The sequence below is a fragment of the Spermophilus citellus genome (genome assembly GCF_964194105.1).
Source record: "Spermophilus citellus genome assembly, chromosome: 1".
NCBI lineage: Eukaryota > Metazoa > Chordata > Mammalia > Rodentia > Sciuridae > Spermophilus > Spermophilus citellus.
The window spans coordinates 47,368,348-47,380,390 of record NC_138182.1 but is presented as its reverse complement, the minus strand read 5'-3'; the positions used below and the strand labels follow the sequence as shown (position 1 = coordinate 47,380,390).

The 12,043-nt window shown below is 35.4% G+C and overlaps 1 protein-coding gene across 4 annotated transcripts in view; it reads right to left on the bottom strand.

Moving 5' to 3' along the window:
• ELF1 (E74 like ETS transcription factor 1) overlaps nucleotides 1-12,043 on the bottom strand; it is a 107,852-nt gene that overhangs the window by 58,021 nt on the left and 37,788 nt on the right. The gene's annotated exons all lie outside the window — the stretch shown is intronic.

Sequence of the window (12,043 nt, the reverse complement as noted above, 5' to 3'; positions counted from 1 at the left end):
ACACAAGACCCTGGGTTCAATTCCCTTGCCACCCCCAAAAAATAAAGAATTAGGGTCTAATGCAATCTGATTTGTCTGAAGATACAGAACCATTAGTAGAAAAGAAGGCAAAAGTGAACCAGGCTCCTTGTACCCCTATATTTTTTTAAAATGGAATTTATTTATTTATTTTGTATCTTTATTTCATTTATTTTTATGTGGTGCTGAGGATCGAACCCAGCGCCTCCAATGTGCTAGGCGAATGCTCTACCGCTGAGCCACAATCTCAGCCCCTCATATAATATTTTCTGCAACCTCTTGATACATGTGATGAATCACTGTCAACCATATTTTTACCTGAACAACTGATTTACTTAAATCAGTCTTATTGTTATTGTTCATTTCCAAGTCTACCATATCATATAGTCTTAACTTTACACCTTCACCCAGCCTAAAAAGTGAAAAGGAAACAAGATTTTTTGTAAGGTGACCACAACTAATAACTCATTAGAATACTTTAATAAAACAGATTTTTAGTGACATTTTCCTTTCCAGTTCTATTTATTTTATTTTATTTTTTCAGTGCTGGGGATAAAAACCCAGGACCTCACATATGCTGGGCAAGGGATCTACCACTGAGCCACAACCCAGTGCCTTAATTTTTTTGAGAAAGGATCCCACTAAATAGAGAATCTTCTATCCTGCCTTAGCCTCCCAAGTAGGGTGGATTACAGACTTGTGCCATCTGCATCCAGCTCTTTCTAGTTCTTCAAAAGCAGTATTGTTGCTATCTATCATTTACATCAAAAATGTGGATACTGAAAAGACCATTAAGAAACATACCACAATGTAGTTAGAGTTAAGTAATGAGATTTGAACTTCCCCCAAGAGAGGATACTAAGTTTCTCAGTCCCTGCAGAAACAAAAGGGGGTACAGTGCGGGGGCCAACACTGATTTTGAAAAAATACCATATTATAAAGCCCTCTGTAAATTATGTACAATATACATAAAACAGAGGAAAAACACAAGTGTCCGAAACATTTCTCACTACACTTAGTATTCTCATAACTTAATTTAAAAAGAAAATTATTCTAAACTACAAACTTCAAATTTTTCAAATTTTCAAAGAATCTAAGTTCAGAAAAAGTTTAAAACTATGTCTCTGGGGGCTAGAGGAGTAGTTCAGTGGTAGAGCACTTGCCCAGCACACATGAGGCATTGGGTTCAAACCCCATAACTTACCCCACAAAAAATTCCTAGAATTCATATATGAGCCATGTATAGCACTGCTATCTTTAAAACAGCAATTTTGCATAACTACTTCAAATTTAGACATTCTTTACTTTAAATTTGGCATTCATTAATGGGATGGAAGGGCCCAGAGGGGAGAGCAAAGTACCCATGACTATTGAAAGTATAGTTTGCTTTCATGTAAATGAAGCACAAATTGATGGCTTTTGTATACAAAGTCTCAGTCAGGGGCTGAAGGTGTAGCTCAGAGGTAGAGCTCTTGCCTAGCATGCATGAGCACTGGTTTTGATTCCAAGTAACCACCACCCCACCCCACCACCCCCCCCACACACACACACACAAACTGTCTCAGACTTCTGGTAACCCACATTAAAATGAAGCAGGTCTTCCCAAACTTGTCTGAGCTCACCTTAGTTTCAACCATGTTAATTTAAAAAAAAAAAAAAAAAAAGTATGATCAAACTAAAAAACTAAACAGTCTGTCTTCTGTATTCTTTGCCTTTTTGCTGACACTCAGTTGAACAGTTCCAGGAGTCTGAGAGCAGGCCACAATTACTCTCCAGACCTGAAATTCCAGTTCTTTCACATAGTTCTCCACTTTCTATCATTGGCCACTTGGTCCACCTGGTGTCAGATTACAGTCAGGCAGCATCTACAGCACCTTGCAAAACAGACAGATTGCATTCCTAGGCATACCTAGACCTGTCCATACATGTGTTTAAGATTAACCCTTTTTTCGAGCATGTTCTGAAAGCAAGAGAACTTAAAACTAAAAGAGAAATATCTACCCGTTAGCAGATAATTTTCACTCTGGTCATGAAATAAGTAACTTCTTTCCTGGCTCAAAAAGTCTGAAAGTAGCCAAGTGTGGTAGCACACACCTATAATCCCAGCAATTTAGGAGGCTGAGACTAGAACATGACAAATTCAAGACAAGCCTCAGCAACTTAACCAGCCTCAGCCTGAGCAACTTAGTGAGACCTTGTCTCAAAAAAAAATTTAAAAGCCTTTGAGTTATGATCATGAAACATCATTAATTCATGCTTCTCTTATGCAAATTAACAGATTGGAAAAACTTTCTTCCTGCCAGCACCCTAAATCTCAACTCTGGGGAAAAAAAAAAAAAGACCCCTATTCATAACATGCTAAAATGTGTAAAATGTCCTTATCAGCACAACCTGTTATGGCAATTAATGATTAAAAAAAAAAAAATCTCTCCAAAAAACAAGAATTAACTTCAAGGAAATTCTGTTTCATTTCTGTGGCTGTTTATTCCCCCTAGTTAACATTTTCATCTTGGTGGATGGGGCAAGTCTCTAGTGCAATCGTTTCCCCATCTGAGAGGGCAAGATTCCCATCAATAACTGCATTAGGCTCTGGCATTGACAGAGAAAAGTCAAGGATACATTGTTTAAAAGTTATCTCCAGGAGATTTCACTGTGACTGCCTTCCCTTCCTCTAATTCCCACTTGGCACAATACTCTTCTGGTAGAAACTGTTCTATCATAAGAAGTTCTACTCTTAGAAGTAGACAGACATACTATTAGCTGAAAGAAAATTTTCAAGATCATATAAATCATTTAATAGACACGCCCTACATTATTAGGTAATAGCTGCTTCTTGTTTTCATTTGATTTGCCCTTACTAACTCTATTCTAGAGTTAGTGGTTTTTCACCCTGGAATAGGAGCCATTTACCAAAAATGAAAATACAATCAACTTACTTCTCTATTTAAAACTAACCAATGGCTTTCAATGCTGATAGGAAAAACTCGAAATTCATTATCAGGATTTAAATTGTTCATGATATGACAAACGTTTAAGGAAACTTCAGTCAGATTTGTAAGACAGGATATGTAAAAGGTTTTCTTACACTGGAAAGGTAAAGAGGATATACCACGGATCAAACCTAAACATCCACCTCTAAGCTTCAGTAGTCAAGACAGTGAAGTATTGGTAAAAGAAGAGACAAATAGATCAATGGAACAAAATAAGAGACCAGAAATAGATCCACATAAATATAGCCAACTGAGCTTTGACAAAGGAGCAAAGGCAGTCCAATGGAGAGAAGGTAAGTCTTCTCAACTAGAACTGTCTATATGTTAAAAAAAAAAAAAAAAGAATCTAGACACAAAATTAAAATCCTTTGTAAGTATTAATTCAAAATGGATCACAAACATGAATGTAAAATGTAGAAATTGTAAAACTCACATAACACAGGAGAAAACTAGATGACTATGGTTTTGTGATGAGAGATATGATATCAAAAACAGGATCTATGAAAGAATTGATTAGCTGGACTTCATTAAAATTAAAAATTTCTCTCTGAAAGACAATGTGAAGAGAGTAAGACAAGCGACACATTGGAAGAAAAATATTAGCAAAAGACATCTGCTTAAAACTTAATGAAAGAATCAAAGCTCAATAATAAAAGAATCAACAACCCAATTAAAAAATGCTCGAAGGAGGGACTGGGGTTGTGGCTCAGCGGTACAACACCCACCTAGTGCGTGTGAGGCGCTGGGTTCGATCCTCAGCACCACATAAAAATACAACTTAAAAAAAAAATGCTCCAATGAGGGCATAATGGTACGTACCTGTAATCCCAGTGACTTAGGAGGCAGAGGCAGGAAGATCCCAAGTCCGAGGCCAGCCTCAGCAATTTAAAGAGTCTCTAAGCAACTTAGTGAGACCCAGTTTCAAAAGTAAAATACATACATAATACATACATAAAAAAGACTGGGTATGTGGCTCAGTGATTAAGCACCCCTGGTTCAATCCCCAGTACAAATAAAAAGAAGTCCAAAGACCTTAAAAGACTGTGGCAAAAGATAAACATATGAAAGATGTTCTATATCATATGTCATCAGAAAAATGCAAAATTTAAAATGACAAGTAATATACTATAATATATAATATACATACCTATTTGAAAGGCCCAAATTCAGAACACTACTACCACCACCAAATGCTAGTGAAGATGTGGAGCAACAAGAACTCTCATTTGTGGCTAGTTGGAATACCAAATGGTACAGCCACTTTGGAAGACAATTTGGAAGAGTTTCTAACAAAATTATACATACTCTTACCACATGATCAAGCTATAGGGCTACCCAGTATTTACCCAAAGAAAGTAAAAACTTATGTCCACACGAAAACCTGCCTGGGAGTAGACAGAAGTTTACTTATGTTACCAAAACCTGGCAGTAACCAAGATGTCCTTCAGTAGGAGAATGAATAAGCTGTGATACATCTGGAGAATGGAACATTATTCAGCACTAAAAAGAAATGATCTATCAAACCTGAAAAGATATGGAGGAAATTTAAATAGACATTACATACATTTGTTCAGATCTATTGAAAGGACACTATCACCAGTAAATCCTAATGTGAACTATGGACTTTTGGTAATAAGGAAAAGTCAGTATAGGTTCATAAATTTTAATGAATGTACTCTGGTGGGGATGATGATAATTCAAGAATTTATGCATGTGCCAGAGTTGGACGATACATAGGAAATATCTGTTACCTTCCTTTCAATTTTGGTGTGAGTTTAAAACTGCTTATTTAAAACAAAAGTATTTTTTAAAAAGTACACCTCTTGGGCTGGGGATGTGGCTCAAGCAGTAACACACTCGCCTGGCATGCGCGGAACGCTGGGTTCGATCCTCAGCACCACATAAAAATAAAATAAAGATGTTGTGTCCACCGAAAACTGAAAAATAAATATTAAAAAAATTCTCTCTCTTTCTCTCTTTTTAAAAAAAAAAGTACACCTCTGTCACAATTTGTGTAATTCTTTGCTATTGTGTTACTCCCCTTTCCATTATTATAATAAATACTTGAGATAAAACTTGAGGAGGAAAGGTTTATTTTGCCTCATAGTTTAAGTCCATGATCACTTGGCCTCAGTGCCTATAGGCCCGTGGTGAGTTAGCACATCATGGCAAGGAGCATATGGCGGAGCAACCTGCTCACCTTACGGCACTCAAGAATCAAAAACAGAAAGAGGAAGGGATGGGGTCCAAATATGTCCTTCAATGGCACACCCCCAATGACCTTCCCCTATATCCCACCTTCTAAAGGTTCCAACTTCCAATAGTGCACAGGTTGGGGACTAAGCCTTTCATACATGAGCCTCAGGGGCACGTTCAAGATCCAAACTATATCAACTATCATCTCAACAGCAGCAGTTTCAGCATTTCTGCATTTTTCAGTTTCCTACCTTCCCCCAACCTCATAATTACAGAAGTCAAAGTACCCTGTCTTGACTCCACCAACAAACCCAACATACACTACCCAGGCTATCTGTTTGTGCACACTGCCAAGTTCAACCCAGATCTTTCCACATATTTTCTGTGGAATAAATACCTTTTATTTCTATGACATTTTAGGATCCTTTTTCAAGACCCAACACAACCAGACTTTAGAAGATAAACTCCAGGGAAACAAAACATTTCAGCTTTTCCCAGGTTACCAATAAATTTTTAAGACTTTAAGATTCTTTGTGGGCAAAACTTCCCTCTTCCCATGTGTGAGACCTAAATGGCCTGCTTTTTTTTTTTTTAAAATGGTATACCTCCTTTCTTCTCTAAATAGGAAACTATTTTAAATAAGTTTGGATATAATCAAACAATTCTGATATTCCATGTCAAGAATCTTAAGATGAAATTATTCCTGTAATAATCCTGTCATCCTAAGCCTCTAAACTAAATGAAACAAACAAACAAACAAAAAAAAAAACAGCTGCAGTAAAACCACAAATAAGAAATAAGAATGCAGAAAGTCATGGGCTTAGTATTATAGGATATATGTACCTAAAATACAGATATTTAATAAATTATACATGTAATTTTGTATTTTCCTATACCCTACAAATCTTTTCTGAACTTCTCCTAAGCTCAACATTGTAGAAAATACAGAGATAATGCATAGTCCTAATTCCCATGAAGTTTAGTTCAGGAAACAAGACAAATTCCACAATGTAGTTCTTAATTGTTAACAAAGCTGGTCAATACTGCATGCTTTCAGAAGTTCCTGGAGGGTTTCAAGTACCATTTTAATAACATAGAATGGTCTCTATGACTATTAACTCAATCAATACAAGGCAATGGGATGTAGTTCAGTGGCAGAGTACATGACTAGTAAGCACAAAGTCCTGGGTTTGATCGATAACACCAAAAAATAAAATAAACAACCCAATGTAGTACACACCTGCAATTCCAGCAACTCAAGAGGCTGAGGCAGAAGGATCTTAACTTTCAGACCAGCCGAGACTTAGTGAGATCCTGTCTCAAAAAATTAAAAGAGCTAGGGAAATAGTTCAGTGGTGAAGCACCCTTTAGTTTAATCCCCAGTACCAAAAAAAAAAAAACCCAGTTCAAGTCACATTAATGGGACCTGAGATATATCATCCAAAAATTATGACGACAGCTGAAACAAACATTCCATAGCTTGATTGCTACTCTGACAGCTCCAGGTCACTAATGTGTATGCTGCCCTCCTTAAATTCCTCACCAATTACTGATTAAATTACTTCACAAATCACTAACCCACATTCTCAACAATAGTTTTTAAACAGCTCAAGGTATGGAAAAATTCTTTAAAACAAACAAAATTCACTTAATTGATCAACTTGACATCTTTGTTCTTTGCACAAGATTAGAAAAAAGTAGAAACAGTAAAATTATAAAATTTTCAAAAGATATGACTCATTACTATGTCCTTACACGTTATTCAACTAAACAGCAAAATCATCCTTCCATTCATTTAGGTACCAGTGAAACTTTGAAGTATTTGAATATCTACTAATGACTGTATCTTGTCATTTAGTATTAAATATTTTCAATAGTCAATACTGACTTAGTTATTCAATGAAGACATGATATCCATGACAGACTCAAACTCCTTAAATCCCTTAATACAGACTACAGTCATCACCATTTGAGAAATCTTTACCTTCCTCCAAAGTGATGTTTAAAAGGAGAATGCTCCTATAAAAATGGTTATTTTGACTAAGTAAAGCTTCATTCAAACCTGGTTCTTTATTGGAGATATTTTCTGTTTTATGGCTTTGTCTTCTTTCAGGATGTTCAAGAACTCAAAGGTGATTGCATTCTCTGCCATTGAGCTTAGTAGATATAACAGGCCTATTTGATTTTTTAAAAATACTTCATCATAAAGACACATTCAGGAACTATACTATAGCACCATAAAGTTCATTTATATTATCATTTGTTAGTAATGCCTCATGTTTAATAACTACTCTATAATTTGCAAAGCAATATATATACCTATTACTGTATTTAATCCTTGAACCTCTCTAGTAACTTACAGATGTTTTTGCATCAATAAAAAAATATCTGACACTTCCTCAAGGAGATTAGGAAAGAGATAACAAATAAAAATAACTAAAAAATAATAACTACTATTTAAATGAGTTAGGAAACAGTATTTAGCAGAGGACCTATTTAATCTTCATATCAATAACACTCACCTCTAAATGTATGAAGATATAAAAAAATCAAGATAGTTAACCAAATAAGGGCAGGAACCTCATTACACTCATCATTGTACTGACAGATCCCAGAAAATCCACAACAAAGATCTGTCAAGGAAATACTCAAAAGTATTTGAAGTTACAATGGGGATGTGAGTCCATGTCTGATTTCATGTCAAGCTCATTCATCTATTTATCCATTTGACAAATATCCACCTAATACTTACAATGTGCCAGACCATATTCTAGGTCTGCAACAAATAAAATAAACCAGATTTCTGCCCTGAAATGGCTTATAATCTAATTTATTGATCTTCAAAACAATATGTTGCCAGGCACGGTGGCACACACCTGTAATCCCAGAGGCAACCCAGGAGGCTGAGGCAGGAGGGTCATGAGTTCAAAGTGAGCCTCAGCAAAAGCAAGGTGCCAAACAACTCAGTGAGACCCTATCTCTAAATAAAATACAAAAAAGAGCTGAGGATGTGGCTCAGTGGTACAGTGCCTCTGAGTTCAATCCCTGGTACACACACAAAAAAAATGTTCCTCCTCAAAATATTTGTTTTTAAAATGAGGGAATGTCAGGCAATACATTGCAATTGTTATCTTGTAATCCATGAATAGAAAGTTCTGCCACTCTCCTTCAATGTTTACCACCTAGCTACACCACAACCCCTCTCCTACAACTGAATACAAAAAATGTGACCTCTCCTACGCTAAGTGGAAGTAAGAGTTGTAGAGAGAAGATGCTTACCATTCAGATAATCTGAGAGTGCATAAAAGAGGAAAAGAATATCTGATGAAAAAAATAGGTAGATAAATTCAAAGGCATACTATAATATACAATGCTGATTTGCATAGGAGTAACTTACAAATAAACATCTTAAGAAAGAAGAGAAAATTCTTTCTGTATTGTTTTTTCTATATACCAGATGGTCTTCAGAAATTATATAGTATTATCTATATCCTTTTATTTATTCAACAAGCACTCATTAGAAACTTAACAGCCAGACACTGGTGGGGGAAGGGAGAAGTATAAGAGGTAGCTAAGAAAGACTTTCTTAAAGGTGCTCACAATTTTTTGACTAAGGCAAATACAATTTACAATAATAGACATGCCACAGCAGAAACAGGTGTAAAGCTCATTCTCCCAAGTTGTTTTGTAATCATTTCCTATATCCTATCTTGTAAGATTATAAGCTACTTGACAGTAAAAGATGATTTTTCTGTTTTTTATTATTGAGCATACTAAGAATACCATATGTGTTAAAGTCAAATTAAACCAGATACTCTCTTTTATTAATAATTTTTACTTACTAACATTCATTAAAATGGTAAAATATGGTGGTCTCATGGTTATGGTTGGGTATCATACAGAATTTCACTAAATGTCTAGCTTCCCAGAACCAACTGAGGTTAAATGAGGCTTCACTGAGTATCCTCAAAGTAACAGATACATGTATTTTCTGATTCAAATACAGATATACATTCACTTTCCCAACAAATGGACAAAAAAGTTTTTAGTATACATGTGAAGACTGCCTTTTTTCCATAAGTCTAAGTCATTTCAATAAACCAAAGACTATTTAGCCAGGCACAGTGGTACATGCCTGTAATCCCAGCAACTTGGGAGGCTAAGGCAGGGGGTTCTCAAGCTCAAGGCCAGCCTCAGCAATTTAGCAAGACACTGTCTCAAAACATAAGAAAAAAAAACTATTTATTGGTTCCTGTGAAATCCTTAAATATTAAAGATTCAATCTTTAAAAAAGCAAATTTGAATCCTTAAGATTTGACTTTTTTAACTTAAATTTTATTTTTTAGCTGGGTTGGTGAATGCCAATCTTTATGTTCTATAAAAATGTCATAAAAGGAAACACACTTTCAACATAAAAAGCTTTGCTTTCCTATTAGATCCTATGGCAAATATCTATTTGCCACCAGATAATCCATATGATCCATGAATATAAAATGAGCCTATAACATCCCTAGAATCAACAAGTATCAAAAGTTTAATGAAACAAGCTTTATGCCTAACTGGTTTCCCCAATGGAAAATTAAAGCAGCAATTGTACATCTGTGTCTGTTCCTCTCTTCGTGGTTTAACTGACAGGAAGCAGAGAATAAGATATGGCATACAAACGTCAAGTATTTCCTGCCTTCTCTGCTCTATCTTTATGTCTTGTTTTATAAATAGTTCAATAGTTTATGTGAAAATTGTCAAAGTATTGTATCAGAAACACATAATGGTAAAGAGTATTTCTGAAAACAGAGCCAATAAAAGTATTTTGGTACTGGGATCCAAGACTCGATAAACACACAAAATTCATTATTATTGACTTTTCAAGTATTCTTAGGAGTATATATTATAGAGATGCAGATTTGAAAAAAACACTATGGCTGAGTAAAAAATAAAAATGCAGCTATCTTCTCTACTCATATTGATCAACTTTTACCTTAACTATAAATATAAGCTTCCACAACCATAATTCTACCAGGCTTTAAGTATAACCACTCCATTCCAGATCAATGTCCAAAATGATTCCTCATAATTTACTGCATACAAGTACATCTTGAACTTTCTGAAACCTCTCTTCCCTAAACAGAACTTAATATACACCTAATAATCAGTTTTAAGATGGCACTATGCTCCTAAAGTAAGATTTCTTGAATGAGTGGTTTGAAAAGAAAATACCATTTTTGCCTGGTAGTTTCAAGTAGTAGGATCTAGCTATTCATTTCAAGAGTCTAAGTTATTAGTACCTTCCTAGCAGCTCTTTAGTATACTTCTGTCCTTACTTGTACATGTATTATCTCAGTTGTCCCTGATATCTAGGGAAAAAGGACTAAGTCCCCTGAAGAAAGAGGGACTTTGTCCATTTCCGTACACTTCAGCTCCCCTCCCCCACAGCCTCTGGCTCCAACATTTGGTGCAATAACCCTAAATGGAGGGAAAAGTCTCAATGCAGCTGCAAAGAACCTAATGTCTACCACTTAACAACCAAATATGTTAACAATGATATACAACTATTCTATTCTACCAAGGCTAGATGCATATTACACTTTCCTTTCAAGTTTATGGCTAGGATTAACAGGTTATAAATTATCTAACAATGTACAATTTTTTTCTGATCCATATATCAAAGGATCAAATACAATGCCCACCTTAGAATGTTAACACCATAAAAACGTTTTGAATAAAGTGATAACCACAACATAACTTATTTCTAAATACAAATTGTTTTAAGTTGCCCCGCAAACTAAAACACATGTGATATTAATTCGCAGCCCAAAGCCTTTCATTTATTTATTTACTTATCTTATTTTGAGATAAGGTTTTGGCTAAGTTGCCAAAGCTGTTTTCAAAACTTGTGATCCCCTTGCCTCAACCTCCAGAATCCCTAGGATTATAGACATGCACCACCATGTCCTGCTTCTGTTTTGTAGATTTTTCAAACCTTATGTAGTATCTAAGAAAGGAGCTCAATGTGTGTGCTTGTCTAGCATATACAAGGTCCTGAATTTGATCCCCCGCATCTCATAAATAAATAAGACCTTATAAGACTGTAGATATTCTATGCCAGGTATGGTGGTGCACACCTGTAATCGTAATCCCAGGAACTAAGGAGGCTGAGGCAGGAGGATCACAAATTCAAGGCCACCCTCAGCAATTTAGCAAGGTTGTACTAAGCAACTTGGCAAGACCCTGTCTGAAAATAAAAAATAAAAATGGCTGGGGATGTGACTCAGTGGTTAAGTACCCCTGGAATGAATTCCCAGTACCAAACAAACAACAAAAAAAATAGCATGCTATACTGTATATATTCCCCCAGCATACTCCAATAAGTTCATTTTAAAACAGAAATTTTTTAAACAAACACAATGGGTATTTGGAAAGGAATTTTAAGATTTAATATTCCTTATAACTTAATGCTTAGAAAAATATTAACTCTAAGGCCTACACATGATTATTAGACTTCCATTATAACACAAAGCAATATCTCAGATGTACAAAATAGCCTATCTTCAATGGTGTCTCCCACAAAAAGTGTTCTGACCTTATGCTGAGGAAACCTGAGAGTCACCCAAGATAACCAGATTAAAACTCACTCCATTAATTCAGTATAAAACTTTTATTTTTTCTTTTTGTGGTGCAAGGGATAGAACCCAGGTTCTCATGTGTGCTAGATAAATGCTGTATCACTGAACTACACATCCCTAGCCCCATACACAGCAAGTTAAAGTTCTTTCAATTAAGGGGAAGTCAATTAAGAACATTTTGATTTAAATTAAGAAACTGTAAATCATAAAATGACT